Source organism: Erinaceus europaeus, chromosome X, assembly GCF_950295315.1.
Source record: "Erinaceus europaeus chromosome X, mEriEur2.1, whole genome shotgun sequence".
NCBI classification, from domain to species: Eukaryota; Metazoa; Chordata; class Mammalia; order Eulipotyphla; family Erinaceidae; genus Erinaceus; species Erinaceus europaeus.
Window position 1 is genome coordinate 36458795 of NC_080185.1, and position 16946 is coordinate 36475740.

Genomic DNA, 16946 nt, shown 5'->3' on the forward strand with positions numbered 1-16946 from the left:
GAGTTGGGTGGTAGTGCAGCAGGTTAAGCATCCCAGTTCAAGCCCCCGGCTCCTCACCTGCAGGGGAGTCACTTCACAGGAGGTGAAGCAGGTCTGCAGGTGTCTATCTTTCTCTCCCCCCTCTGTCTTCCCCTCCTCTCTCCACTTCTCTCTGTCCTATCTGACAGTGACAACATCAATAACAACAATAAAAACAACAACAAGGGCAACAAAAGGGAAAATAAATAAATCTAAAAAAATTTTAAAAAGAAACTCCATATGACCAGTCAGACACAAATCTAGAAAAAAATGACAGAGATAGAGTTCAGAAAACTCATTATGAAATTAACTCAAGAAACTAAACTTAAGATTCAAGAACTCAATGGTCATTTTACCAAAGAATTACAAAGTACAGGGGGAAAAAAGAAACTACAAAGAAAACTGAAGGGCTTAAAGGACACTTCTAATGCAGTTCAGGTTGAGGTAAGTGGCCTCAAAAGTAGACTTAGTCAGGTGGAGGAAAGAATACGAATGCTAGAAGACACAACAACCACACTCTGTGAATTTAAAACTCTTGGAGAGGAAAGGTCTAGAAAGACTGAAGTACTTCTCTATGAAATACAGATTCCATCAAAAATATTAACATCAGAGTTATTGGGATCCCTATGGAAGAAGAGAAGGAAAGAGAATCAGAGAACGCATTCAAAGAAATTATAGCAGAAAACTTTCCATACCTGAACAATGTTCAAAATATGGAAATCCAAGAATGTAAACACATACCTAAACTACTGAATCCAAAATGGCACATACCAAGATACATCACTGTAAAACTGTCCAAAACTAGGGGTAAGGGAGAAACATTGCAGTCTGCTAGGGGAAGGAAGAAAGTCACACACAGAGGCAGAACCATCAGGTTTTCATCAGAGTTCTCATCACAAACCCTAGAAGCAATGAGGGAGTAGAATGGAGATTCAAAGTATTAAAAGATAAGAATTGCCAGCCATGAAATTAATGGGGTAAACTGTTAATTATATTTATATATTTTTCAAGTTTGGGAGCTACTTTCTGCCCTAATACAGCTTTCTAGTTCTATTCTCAATGCTGACTATATTTTCCCAGAGACTATTTTCAGCCCACCTCCATGTTGCTTAGGCAAAATTCACTAAAGTCATGGGCCCCTAGTTACATACCTAAAATAGACTTTATAGCTTCTTACCACTCTAGAATCTCTATTCTTACTACCAGATGGTTTCACTCATACATGGAATCTAGAGATCAGATACACATGAACTTGAGTAAGAAAAGAAAGAAATTAAAGAAACAAACAACAACAACAACAACAAAAAAAAAAAAAAACAGAAGCAAGCGAACTGTTTCCAAGACTTGTGAGAACTATCGTGGTTATCTTGGTAGACCGAAGGGTGAAGTGATAGCACTTTGGTGACGTGTGTAGTGTGGAAGGAAACACTGTAATCTTACATTCTTATAATATACTATTAATGACAAAAAATGTTAAAGAAAGAAAGAAGGATAAAATGGAAAGCACAAAGGAAAAAGACTGGTGTGGTGCATTGCATGGAAACAAAGGACTCTGGGGAAGGAGAAGAATGTAGGGATATCGGGCAGCCCCCTGCTCTGCTCCATCACTGATACTATGGTCTATTTACATAATAACTGTTTTGCCTGAGACCCGCCCTGCCTGCAGGGTATTAATTAATCCCACCAGCTTAAACCTTCACAACAGTTGCTATGGAAGCTTTCTACTTTCAAGCTCTTTCCTTTTCTCCACCCCCTTTCCTAGCCATTTCCTTTTCTGACTTGCCACTTCTGTTTCAAAAGATATAAGGGCGTTGTCTCTGATCAATAAAGACGCATTGCATTCCTGCTCTGCCACAAGTTCCTGGTGTCTCTCCTGCATCTCTGAGTAAGCAGCAGCCCAGGTTGGCTCTCGTCGAGTTCTCTCCAACCCAGAGAACACGTGCCTGGGAAGAAACACTCTCAAGCTAGTCTGGCAGAGGGAGACTAAATAAATAAATAAATACATAAATAAAACAAAAAGAAACACAAAGTGAAACTTGGAATGGGTATGGTATATTACACTAAAGCAAAGCACTCTGGGGAAAGAGAGTAGAACAAAGGAGATAGCATAATGGTTTGCAAACAGATCTCATGCCTGAAGCTCTGAGGTCCTAGGTTCAATCCCCAACACTACTATAATCCAGAGGTAAACAGTATTCTTGTTAGATATATAGATATAGATGTAGATGTAGATGTAGATATAGATATAGATATATAGATATTATATTTACAGAGAGGATTTGAACATGTGGATTGAACAAATTATTAGAGGACTAGGTGGTGGAGCACCTGCTTGAGCACACATGTTACAATGCACAAGGGCCTGAGTTCGAGCCCCCAGTTCCCACCTGCAGACAGAAAGCTTTGCAAGTGGTGAAGCAGTAATGTAGATGTCTCTGTCTCTCCTTTTGTATCTCTCTCTTCCCTCTCTATTTCTAGCTGTCTCTATCCAATAAATAAATGTAACTAGAGAGAGGGAGATAGTAGAAAGGGGCTGAGTATAGGCCTTGAGGTCCTGGTACATGATGCTGGAAAAGGGCCTAGGTTGAGTGTGAGAGTGTTTTGAGGACATCAAGGGAAATGTGAAATTGTTCCCATGGTTCAACAATTGTACTGTAAACCATTAACCCTCCCCAATAAAATGATGAGAAAAAATATGCTAAAAAGGGCAAAAAAAGATTCATCTTGTAAACCTTTTTTCCATACAAAGACAAAATAAAGGGATAAATAAATTTGCAAAATAAACTCATGGAACTAAAAAAAAAGTTAGGTATCCCCCAGCCCAACATACTATATAACATGCTTATGTTAATATAATAGCTGGGGAACAAAAGAAGTCAAAGAAATTCAAGTATTGCAAATTCCTATTTAAGCTCCTTGACAGGTGGGCCCACTGTTGTTCCTAACTAAAGGGAGCAGGCAACTAGCTGATTCATTTTTTTCCTTCCCAATCTATCCTTCCAATAAAGTCATTTTTCATATCTTGCATCTTGAAGTTCTTATTTCAACAGAAAATCTCATGACTACCCAGCAGCATATCAAGTCCTTTCTTTATACCTGGCTCTATAACTCTCTTCCATCTATCTGTTTCTGAGTTAGATCCTTTTTCCATAAACCAGTGATCTAATAAGTAAACTGTTTCTCTGAGTTATGAGTTTGTCTAGCAAATTAATTTAACCCAAGGTTAATGGAACCACAGGTGCATGGAAACTTCAAATTTATAGTCAGACAGTAAGAAGTACAGATTTAAAACTACACTTGTAACCAGCATTGAAGTCCAAGAAAGGGATCCTTGGAACCTCCAATATATAAAAACTGTTGGTTGGAAACATAGATGATGGGGGTGGGGTGGTAGCACATGGTGCGAAGTGTAAGGACCGGTGTGAGGATCCCTGTTCAAGCCCCCAGCTCCCCACCTGCATGGGGGTTGCTTCACAGGCAGTGAAGCAAGTCTTCAGGTGTCTCTTTCTCCCCCACCCCATCTTCCCCTCTTCTCTCCATTTCTTTCTGTCCTATCCAACAATGACAACAATAACAATAATAACTACAACAACAATAAAAAACAAGAGCAAGAAAAGGGAAAATAAATTAAAACAATTTTTTTAAAGAAACATAGATGATAACCTGGGCTTCCAATTGTCATCTGAAGTCTGTGTAGAGGGTGCAATATTGTGGAACTGAGTCCTCAACCTTTGCAGAGATCAGGCTGTCTCTGGGTAGATAGTATCAGAGTTTAGTCAAATTCTCTGGCACCTGAGAATTTCTTGTTGATGATGGGAAGCCCCTGTTACCTCCAAATGTGCACATTGGAATTATTATCAGAACCTATTTACCATCCAAAATAATAGACTACCAGATAATTTAATATTCTTAAGCTTTCAGGGCATTTTATATTCTGGATCAACCCAGATGTACAGGAGAGGGTCTTAACCATTTCTTTTTCTTTTTTTTAACTTCATTTATTTTATTAGTGTGGACAGAGAGAAACTGAAAGTGAAGGGCATAGAATGGAAAGAAAGAGAGACAGAGAATCCCTACAATTTGTTTTACTGTTTGTGAAGATTTCCCCTGCATGTAGGGACCAGGGACTTGAACCTAGGTCTTTGCACACTTAACCATGTGTACCACCACCCAGTTTCCTCACCAATTTATTTTTTGAAACCAGAGGTCATTCCTCATCAGGCTTTATTTATATTTGCCCTTGAAAATTATAAATGATAGATACAGAGGGGGGCAGGCAGTGGCGCACCTGGTTAAGCGCATACATTATAGTGCACAAGGACCCAGGTTCAAGTCCCTGGTTCCCACCTGCAGGGAGAAAGCTTCACAAGAGGTGAAGCAGGGGTGTGGGTGTCTCTCTCTTTCCCTCTATATCTCCCCCTCCTCTCGATTTCTCTTCATCTCTATCCAATAATATATATATATATATATATATATATAAATGATATAGATAGATGATAGGTAGATAGATGATAGATAGATAGATAGATAATAGATAGATAGATAGACCTAAAACCTAAGAGTTACTCAAACTTTTCCATACTAGCTTATGAACTACTTGTAGAAAGAGGTGATGATTCATCTTTGCACACTCAAATCCTAACACACTATCTCCACCTGTTCAGTCACCATACTTCCAGCAGCTCTTTCCCTGCATTGAAAACACTCTACAGAGAGTGTGATTTCTTATTTGCCCTGAAGAATGTATAATGTCTGACAGACTTCTTTCATATTCTTTGCTTACCAGTATCTAACCTGTAGTCTGCCCCATTTTGGTTTATAATAAAACTATATTATATATCTATATCTATATCCCACATTTTGACGCCTGACAGAAAAATGAATCATCATGTATCCCTTTTGGTTTCATCAACCTATTTCCCTTTGAATTGTAACTAAATCTTTTTCCCTATATCCCTTCATCCTTCTTAAGGGCACTCAGTTATAACAGAGCAAGAAAATGTCACTTTGAAAAGGTACACCAGATTTCCTGTTAAAAATCTGTTCTCTTTCTTGGAATCTAAAGAATAATGCTTCACCACTGGAGCTTAAGCTAAAAAAAATAATAAAGTTTGGGCGAGGCAGAGCCAAGATGGCAACTGAGAAGCTGATAGTGGCTTGAGCTCCAACAACATCTACTGGAAATGGTAGGATTTTTTGCCCTTAGCAGGACAGTGAATAAGGGGTCCTAGCTGTGACATCAAGGAGATGACTATAACTCAATTTGGGTTAGAAAACAGAGAAAAAAAGAAAGGAAATTTCTTTTTTTTAATTATTATTCCCAAAGCACACCCCTGCCCCCCCATAACCAGACCCTAGGAGCCAGAGAGCTACTCCTAGCAGGCTCCCCTGCTGAGCTTCTTTCTTTACCAAGATTCCTGGCTCAACAATGGTGTCATTCCAATTCCAATCCGGTTCCTTTCTGAAACCCTTGGCCCTTTTTCTTTCTAAGTGGCCAAACCCAGCTACAAATATTCGACCAAGCAGAGCCTTACTCAGACAGGGAAAGAACACCCGAGGTGTTTTTTGTTTATTTGTTTTATATTCTTAACAATCAGCTGCCTCTGCTCAGGGGGCCTGAGGCAATCTGGAGCCATCCAAGCTGAAGACAGGACAGATTTTTTACTCTGTTCTATTTTATTATGTGTGTGTGTGTGTGTGTGTGTGTGTGTGTGTGTGTGTGTGTGTGTGTATCCCCTCCCTCCATTCAGGTTGACCAGAATTAACTCTTAGAGTATTTTTCATTGCTAGGGCATTAGGTGTCATATCTATTGTGAGAGGAACTTGTTTCACTCTTCCTACCTCCCCTATCCACTCTCCCCCTTCTCCCTCCACCTAGCTAATTAAAAAAATAATAATAATTGAAGGGTGAAGACTGCAGTGACTCCATTACAGGCTCCCAAAACTGCAGAAATAAGATAGGCCCCAGTTTCAGAAGAACAGGTCCTAGAATTCAGGACTATTACTGGAAATTGAACTCATGGCCCTGAGTCAACAGGAACAAAGATAAGCTGAGCATTAAGAAAGGCATCTCCAAAGATAAAGAGCCAAGGTATCTCCAAAGAGATAGGAACCATTAAGCATTTCCAAGGCATCTCTGGAGAGATAGAGACAATTAAACATTTCCCCACATTTTCCTAAAATGTGTAAAGAAGATAACAACAAGGCTAAGCTTGTCATGTATGCTATGTAACCCATACTCTATATATCTCCTCGTGTGTTGGGGTTCGAAGTCAAGCACCTAGAACAACTGTGAGGTCTCAGCCCTAGCCCCATGCCCAGGCTACAAATAAAGGCTCTTTGTTTTTACATCACTCTGGTCTTTCTTGGTGAATTTCTTGGATTACAGACCTAACATAATAATAATAATAATAATAACAATAATAAATAACTCTTTCCTTTCACTGCTCTTTTATTACTGTTCTTTTTTTGTCTTTTTTCTTTTCTCTCTCTTTTTTTTCTTCCTTTTTTTTCTTTTTCTCATTCTTGTCATCCCTTCTTCCTTCCTCCTTCTTCGGCTTTCTGAATTCACTGATACGTGTCTGTGAATTATTTGGGGAAAGAAATCTGACTCAGAGTGGACTCTCTCTGCATGTATCTCTGCTCTATTTCCCTTTCTCCTCTTGCTACCCCTATAATATACAGTGGATAGTAGATGTGCATAATTGTCTAGTCTTGCTATTCCTTTTTTCCTTTCTCTTTCTTCTTCAATTGGATTTGGTTGCTATTTTTTATTGGCCTGGAGACATTGTTTGGCTAACTGGTAGTGATTAAACTGCCTCAATCCTTGCTTCAGTTGCTATTTTAATTTCTAAGGTTGGTGATTGCATTTGTCATAAAGGTATCTAGTATAGTGTGGCTTGTACTCAAAACACAACAACTGAAAAACAACAGAACATAAAAATAAAAAACACATTAATAAAAAATGGTTAGATCAAGAGCAAATAAAATTGCTACTACAATGAATGAAGACTAGAGCCCAGAAGAAACTCCAAATCAGCCAGAAGTAACCATAGATAAGAAAAGTATGCAAGCAATAATAAATGTATTAATCACAGAAATGAAAATAACATTGGAGGAAAGGGCTAGCGTTATCAGGGAAACAACAGATGAGACCATCAAGGAAAATACTAATTACCTTGAGGCAATTAGAGAACTGAAAGCTGAAATAGCTGAACTGTAGAAAGCAGCTGAGGGAAGGGAAAGCAGACTAACAGAAGCAGAAAACAGAATTAGCCAGACAGAGGATGAGCTAGAGAAAACTAAGAAAGAGGTGAAAGAGCTCAAAAATAGATTGAGAGACACGGAAAACAACATCAGAGACATATGGGATGATCTCAAAAGAAGTAACATTTGTATAATTCGCCTGCCAGAGGAAGAAAGAGAGGAAGGGGAAGCAAACATTCTAGAGGAAATTATAGAAGACAACTTCCCAGACCTGAACAACAGAAAGGACATTAAGATTCAAGAGGTCCAGAGAGTCCCAAACAGAATCAACCCAGACCTGAAGACACCAAGACACATCATAGTCATGATGAAAAGAAGTAAGGATAAAGAAAGATTCCTAAAGGCTGCAAGAGAAAAAACAAAAAGTCACATACAGGGAAAAACCCATAAGACTATCAGCAGACTTCTCCACTCAAACTCTAAAAGCCAGAAGAGAATGGCAAGATATCTATCGAGCCCTGAATGAAAAAGGGTTTCAACCAAGGATAATACATACTGCTAGACTTTCATTCAAACTAGATGGAGGGATCAAAACCTTCTTAGACAAACAACAGTTAAAGGAGGCAATTATCACCAAACCTGCCCTTAGAGAGGTTCTAAAAGACCTCTTATAAACAAGAACATCACTATAATACTTGCAATATATCAGAGCAAATAAAAATTTGTTGAACAATGGCACTACAATACATTCAATCCATAATATCAATAAATGTCAATGGCTTAAACTCACCCATCAAAAGGCACAGAGTGGGAGGATGGATCAGAAAACATAACCCAACCATATGCTGCTTGCAAGAATCCCATATAACACAAGATAAACATAGACTTAAAGTGAAAAGATGGAAAACAATCATACAGGCTAACGGACCACAAAAAGAGGCAGGAACAGCCATTCTCATCTCTAACACAATGGACTTCAAATTAAATAAAGTAATAAAAGATAGGCAAGGACATTACAAAATGATTAGAGGATCAATCAGCCAAGAAGACTTAACAATTATTAACATCTATGCACCCGATGAGGGACCATCTAAATACATCAAGCACCTACTGAAAGAACTTCAAAAATACATCAATAGTAATAAAATAATAGTGGGAGACATTAACACCCCACTCTCACACTTAGATCAACAAAGCAGAGAATCAACAAAGAAACAAGAGAATTAAATGAAGAGATGGTCAGACTCGACCTCCTGGACATTTTCAGGGTCCTTCACCCCAAAACACTGGAATACACATTGTTTTCAAATCCACATAACACATCCCCAAGGATAGACCACATGTTAGGCCACAAAGACATCATCAATAAATTCAAGAGCACTGAAATCATCCCAAGTATCTTCTCAGACCACAGTGGAGTAAAACTAACATTTAACAACAAACAGAAAATTATTAAAAGACACAGAATTTGGAAACTCAACAACATACTGCTTAAGAACCACTGGGTCAGAGAGTCACTCAAGAAAGAAATTCAAATGTTCCTGGAAACAAATGAAAATGAAGACACAACCTATCAAAATATTTGGGACACGGCTAAAGCAGTATTGAGAGGGAAACTTACAGCCATACAATCACATATTAAACAAGAAGAAAAAGCTCAAATAAATGACCTTACTGCACACCTCAAGGACTTAGAAGAAGAGGAACAAAGAAACCCTAAAGCAACCAGAAGGACAGAAATCACTAAAATTAGAGCAGAAATAAACAACATAGGACATAAGAGAACCATACAAAAGATCAATGAAGCCAAATGTTGGTTCTTTGAAAGATTAAACAAAATTGAGAAACCCCTAGCCAGACTCACCAAACAAAAAAGAAAGAAGACTCAAATTAATAGAATTGTAAACGATGGAGGAGCTATCATAACTGACACCACAGAAATCCAGAAAACCATGCAAAACTTCTATGAAGAACTATACGCCACCAAGCTAGAGAATCTGGAAGAAATGGAACAATTCCTAGAAACATATGCCCTTCCAGAACTGAACCAAGAAGAACTACAAAACCTAAATGCACCAATCACAGACAAAGAAATTGAAACCGTTATTAAGAATCTCCCCAACAACAAAAGTCCTGGATCAGATGGCTTCACAAACAAATTATACAAAACCTTCAGGAAACAGTTAATACCTGTACTTCTAAAGCTTTTCCATAAGATCGAAGAAACAGGAACACTCCCTTCCACCTTATGAAGCCAACATCACCCTGATACCAAAAGTAGATAGGGACAGAACAAAAAAGGAAAACTACAGACCAATATCTCGGATGAACATAGATGCCAAAATCTTAAACAAGATCTTGGCCAACGGGATACAGCAGCACATCAAAAAATTGTTCATCACGACTAAGTGGGATTCATCCCAGGAATGCAAGGCTGGTTCAACATCCGTAAGTCAATCAATGTCATTCACCACATCAATAGAAGCAAAGCCAAAAACCACATGATTATCTCAATAGATGCAGAGAAAGCCTTTGACAAAATCCAACACCCATTCATGCTCAAAACTCTACAAAAAAATGGGAATAGAAGGGAAATTCATCAAGATTGTGGAGTCCATATATATAGCAAACCTAAAGCCAACATCATACTCAATGGACAGAAGCTGAAAGCATTCCCCCTTAGATCAGGGACTAGACAGGGCTGTCTACAGTTACCATTACTCTTCAACATAGTATTGAAAGTTCTTGCCATAACAATCAGGCAAGAGAAAGAAATCAAAGGAATACAGATTGGAAGGGAAGAATTCAAGCTCTCACTATTTGCAGATGATATGATAGTATACATAGAAAAACCTAAAGAATCCAGCAGAAAACTACTGGAAGTTATTAGGCAATATAGCAAGGTGTCAGGCTACAATATCAATGTACAAAAATCAGTGGCATTTCTTTATTCAAACACTAAATCTGAAGAAGACATCCAGAAATCACTCCCATTCACTGTTGCAGCAAAATCAATAAAATGCCTAGGAATAAAGCTGACCAGAGAAGTGAAAGACTTGTATACTGAAAACTATGAGTCGCTATTCAAGGAAATAGAAAATTATACCAAGAAATGGAAAGACATCCCATGCTCATGGATTGGAAGAATAAATAAATATCATCAAAATGATTATTCTCCCCAGAGCCATATACAAATCTAATGTGATACCCATCAAAGTTCCACCAAACTTCTTTAAGAGAATGGAACAAATACTACAATCATTTATCTGGAACCTGAAAACACCTAGAATTGCCAAAACCATCTTGAGGAAAAGAAACAGAAATGGAGGCATCACACTCCCAGATCTCAAACTATATTATAAAGCCATCATCATCAAAACAGCCTAGTACTGGCACAAAAATAGGTACACAGAGCAGTGGAACAAAATTGAAAGCCCAGAAATAAATCCCCACACCTATGGACATCTAATATTTGATAAGGGGGCCCAATGTATTAAATGGAAGAAGGAGGCTCTCTTCAATAAATGATGCTGGGAAAACTGGGTTGAAACATGCAGAAGAATGAAATTGAACTACTTTATCTCGCCAGAAACAAAAATCAACTCCAAATGGATCAAAGACCTGGATGTCAGACCAGAAACAATCAAATACTTAGAGGAAAACATTGGTAAAACACTTTCCCACCTACAGTCTGAGCTAAAGCATGTTGAGGTGGCACTTGTTGTATTCATGACTGTGTCCAGAGACTTCAGGTTGTCATTACAACCTTTCAGCTTTATTACTCGGGTGAGACCTTTCCTTTCATAGTATTCTCTAATTCCATCCCAAGTGGTTCACTTTCTAACAAAGTCCCAAAACCTAGATATAGACCAGGTTCCATGAGGTAGAGCATATTTTCACATGTATCCATAAACTAGTGCAAAATATATAGCTGAAAGCAGAAGTAAACTAGAGTTTGCAGTGAATAACCCCCCAACACTTCCTCTTCACTATTCCAACCTTTGGGCCCATGATTGCTCAACAATTTGTTTGGCTTTGTATGTTAACTCTCTTTTCAGCCACCATGTTCCGGATGCCATCAGGATGCCGGCCAGGCTTCCCTGGACTGAAGACCCCTCCAATGTGTCCTGGAGCTCCGCTTCCCCAGAGACCCACCCTACTAGGGAAAGAGACAGGTAGACTGGGAGTATGGACTGACCAGTCAACGCCCATGTTCAGCGGGGAAGCAATTACAGAAGCCAGACCTTCCACCTTCTGCAACCCACAATGACCCTGGGTCCATACTCTCAGAGGGATAGAGAATGGGAAAGCTATTGGGGAGGAGATGGCATATGGAGATTGGGTGGTGGGAATTGTGTGGAGTTGTAACCCTCCTATACTATGGTTTGTTAATGTCTCCTTTTTTTAAAAAAAAATTAAATAAAGTTTGAAACTTTTTGATCCAATTCAATCCCATTTTTTCCCAAACATTTTTAAAGAAAGTTTTGATGTTCTAAAATACAGATTACCACTTTAATCTATGCACCATAAACAAGAGAAAGGCATGAACTAGACTATGAATGTATCCCTAGGCGGCTTTGGAAATGTGAATGAAATGTTGCAATGCAGCAAAAAAAGCTACTAATGGTGGATATCTAATGCATCTTGTAGTACAACATTGTCAGTGCTTTCCTTTTTCTTCTTAGCAATAAATTTTTCATGGAAAAAATGCTGGAAACATTGATCAGTAGGGAGTTCAATAGGATGAGTATTTGACAAAGCAAGTCCTATATTCTATAAAATTTCAAAGCTGTCTAGACAATATCAGGAATTACAGTGGCAAAAACAAGAGATCCGTAATACATGCTCAGTCCTTTTCTTTACTGAAAATATGGTTCATTGTAATTATCAAGGTAAATGTTTATCAAACAAAAATAAATAAATAAATGAGACTAAATCTCCTAAAACTTTCACTTATATACAAAAAACATAAGAGAGTTCTTTTTCATCATTTTATAAACACTGTGGTATAATACTGCCTACCATAAAAGCAGTCACAGGTTTCTGCTTTATGTGCAATTATTTCTGTAATATAGTACAGAATAAAGAATAAAACCTAAAAGAGTAGATATAAACATAAAAAAATAAAGAGCTGGGGAATGTCACAAGTGAAGCTTCCATGATGCATATTATCTTGAGGTAAATAAAATAAAGTCAACTTAGATAGTAACTTTTACATTGACTGAAGGAGGGAGGGGCACAATCTAAAACTATCTGCTTATTATAGAACATTGCAACACAAGATGGTATATATTAGACTTAGACACTTGTATTTAAAATTTACTAGAACTATTAGTTTTTCAGCTGAGAGAATAGATTAATTGTAGAACAGAAGTCTCAAATGTATGGGGCAATATATTTGATTTTTGGCACCACAGTGAGGGGGGAAAAATATCCTTGGTTTCTACAATTCACCTTACCTTGGCAAAGTTCATATTTTTAAAAAGTTTATTATTGATTTAATAATGATCAACAAGACCATAGGATAAGAAGGGTACAATTTCACTCAATTCCTACCACCAGCATTACATATCCCATCCCCTCCCTTGGAAGCTTCCCTATTCTCTATCTCTCTGGGATTATGGACCCAGGATCCTTTATAATATGCAGAAGGTGGAACGTCTATTTTCTGTAATTACTTGGAATTCAGGAGTCCTATGAGTTAGGACTGGTCTCACCAGAGTAATGTAGATCAAGGGTTGACATTGCATGCCTGGCATCTCTGAATACAATCCAAAGTGAAACGTGTTAATGTGATACTGTTTGCATTGATTTGGTTGAGATCAGCAGATGCAGTATCAAATGGTATGGACTGAGAGAAGCTTGCAGGAAAATGAGCCATTCCCCAAGGTTTAAGGACTGGGATAAATATGGGTTTTATAGAGAGTGTGGAATGCTCCTGCTATCTTAAACTTTAAGAAGGCAATAGATTGTTATTATTGTAAACAAGTTATTTGGGAATTTGGTTTACTTTGAAAATCCGATGGTTAGGACTTTCTATATCATACAAGACATCACCATGATTTATGCCATTTAGTGCTATTTACATATAGCTGTATCTTATATAGTGACACAGTTTCTTCTGGTCTCCCAGGTCTAAGATTACAGGTGATTTAATATTTCAAAGAAATAGTCATTATTAGAAATGTATTAACAATTAGAACACACTGTTAAAATTCAATCTGGGTACCAATTTGAAACTTTAAGTGCTTAGACTGAAGGAATGTATAGTCAGAACTGGGGTCTATACATCTAAAAGTTCAAGACATTCAATCTAGTTTCCCCTCTCACATAGATTAAACAGTTTATAAGACTATAAGTTAATAGGAGTGTATCTTAACACCATTTCCGCCCACAAAGTTCTATGTTCCTATCCCCACACTCCTATAGTGAAGCTGAAAATCTACGCTCACCCTCCCTCCAGAGATGTTTACTTTGGTGCCTTACTCCAAACTCAGTCAAATTCTACTTTGCATTTCTCTTTCTGTTCTTCTTTCTCAACTTCTGTTTATGAGTGGGATGATCCCATACTTGGCTTTGTCTCTCTCACTTATCTCACTTAACATAATTCCTTTTAGCTCCATCCAAGATGGGTAGAAGAAGGTGGGTTCATTATTCTTAATATCTGAGCAGTATTCCATTGTGTATATATACCACAACTTTCTCAGCCATTCATCTGTTGTTGTGCACCTGGGTTGCTTCCAGGTTTTGGCTATTAGGAATTTTGCTGCAGGGGCCAAGTGGTGGCACTCCTGGTTGAGTGCACATGTTACAATGTGCAAGGACCCAGGTTCAAGCCCCGATCCCCACCTGCAGGGGGAAAGCTTTGCAAGTGGTGAAGCAGTGCTGTAGGTGTCTCTCTGTCTCCCTCTCAATTCCTCTTCCCCTCTCAATTTCTGGCTGTCTCCATCCAATAAATAAATAAAGATACACAAGTAGAACCTGAAATGAAATTGGCATATCGTACCAAAGTAAAAGACTTTGGGGTGGGGGTGGGTGGGTAGGGAGAATACAGGTCCAAGAAAGATGACAGAGGACCTAGTGGGGGTTGTATTGTTTTATGGGCAACTGGGGAATGTTATGCATGTACAAACTATTGTATTTACTGTTGAATATAAAACATTAACTCCCCAATAAAGAAATAAATAAAGATAATTAAACATTTAAAAAAGGAATTATGCTGCCATGAACATAGGTGTACATATATCTTTTTGGATGGGTATGATTGAGTACTTAAGATATATCCCTAGGAGAGGAATTATTGGGTCATAAAAAGGCCTATTTCTAGCCTTCTGAGGGTTTTCCAGACTACTCTCCATAGAGGTGGTACCAATTTACATTCCCACCAGTAATGCAGAAGGGCTCCTTTGTCACCACAACCTCTCCAGCATTTGTTGCTACTGTAGGTTTTGATGTATGACATTATCACAGGAGTGAGGTGGTATATCATTGTTGTCTTTTGCGTTTCTCTGAAAATCAGTGACCTGGAGCAATTTTTCATATGTTGGCCTTTTGTATCTCTTCTGTAGTGAATGTTCTATTCATATCCTCTCCCCACATTAGGATTGGGTCATTTTCAATTTTGTTGCTACATTTGGTGAGCTCTTTATATTTTTTGGTTACTAGCCTCTTGTCTGATGTATGTCCTATAAAGATCTTCTCCCATTCTGTGAGTTGTCTTTGTTTGGGTGATGCTTTGTTTTGCTATGCAGTTTTTCAGTTTGATGTGGTCCCATTGATTTTTTTTTTTTTTTTTTTTAGTTTTCCTTGCAATTGGTTTGTGTCATCAAATATGCCCTTGAGGTTTAGAAGGGAAAGTGTTCTGCCAATATTTTCCTCTAAGTATTTGATAGTTTCTAGTCCACATGATTGTAATTTTTTGTTCTATTCTCTTAAAGAAGCTTGGTGGTGCTTTGGTGGGTATCGCATTAAATTTGTATATGCCTCTCGGTAGAATATTCATTTTGATGATATGAATTCTAATCCACGAGCATAAGATATCTTTCCATTTCTTGGTATCATTTTCTATTTCTTTGAATAGCGACTCATAGTTTTCAGTATACAAGTCTTTCTCTTCTTTGGTCAGGTTTATTCTTAGATATTTTATTGATTTTGCTTTGATAGTGAGTGGGAGTGATATCTGGATATCCTGCTCTTCTGACTTAGTGTTTGCAGAAAGGAATGCCACTAAATTTTTAAATTTTTTTTAACTTTTTATTTTGTTTTATTTATTGGATAGAGACAGAAAGAAATCAAGAGGGGGAGACAAAAAGGGAAAGAGACAGAGAGATACCTGCAGTCCTGCTTCACCATTCATGAAGCTTCCCCATACAGGTGGGGACCAGAGGCTTGAACTTGGGTCCTTATGCTCTATAATATGTGTGCTTAACCAGATGCACCACCGCCTGGCCCCTTTTAAATTTTTAACTTTGGTTTTATTTATTTATTTATTTATTTATTTATTTATTTATTGTATAGAGACAGAGAGAAATCAAGAGGGGGCACTGATTTTTGTTCATTAATTTTGTAGCCTGACATCTTGCTATATTGTCTAGTTATTTCCAGATGTTTTCTGCTGGATTGTTTAGGGTTTTTTTTTATATATACCATCATATCATCTGCAATGAGTGACATTTTGACTTCTTCCCTTCCAATCTGTATTTCTTTGATTCCTTTCTCTTGCCTGATTGCTGTGGGAAGAACTCCAATACTATGTTGAAGATTAATGGTGATAATGGACATCCCTGTCTAGTCCCCAATCTGAGGGGGTATGTTTTCAGCTTCTGCCCATTGAGTATGATATTGGCTATAGGTTTTCTGTATATGGACACCACTATCTTAAGGAATTTTCCATCTATTCCCATTTTTGTAGTGTCTAGATCATGAATAGATGTTGGATTTTGTCAGTCTTTCTCTGCATCTATTGAGATACTCATGTGGTTTTTGGTTTTGCTTTTATTGATGTGGTGAATCACATTGATTTACTTATGTATATTGAACTAGCTTTGTATTTTTGAGATAAACCCCACTTGGCCATGATGAGCAATTTTTTTTAATTCCTTTATTGGGAGATTAATGTTTTACAGTCGACAGTAAATACAATAGTTTGTACATGCATAACATTTCTGTTTTCCACACACCAATACAAGCCCCATTGGGTCCTCTGCTATCCTGTTTCAGGACAGGAACTCTCCCCCTCACTCACCCCAGAGTCTTTTACTTTGATGCAATACAGCAACTCCAGTCCAAGTTCTGCTTAGTGTTTTCACTTCTGATTTTGTTTTTCTTTTTTTATTTACTTTTTATTTTTTTTTATCTTTTTGTTGCCCTTGTTGTTTTATTGTTGTAGTTATTATTGTTGGATAGGACAGAGAGAAATGGAGAGAGGAGGGGAAGACAAAAAGAAGGAGAGAAAGACAGACACCTGCAGACCTGCTTCACTACCTGTAAAGCGACTCCCCTACAGGTGGGTAGCCAGGGCTCAAACCGGGATCCTTACACCGGTCCTTGCACTTTGCACCATCTGCGCTTAACCTGCTGCGCTACAGCCTGACTCCCCTGATTTTGTTTTTCTGCATGTGAGTGAGATCATCCCATATTCATCCTTCTATTTCTGACTTATTTTACTTAACATGAACATTTTTTAAAATTTCTTTATTGGGGGATTAATGGTTTATAGTTGA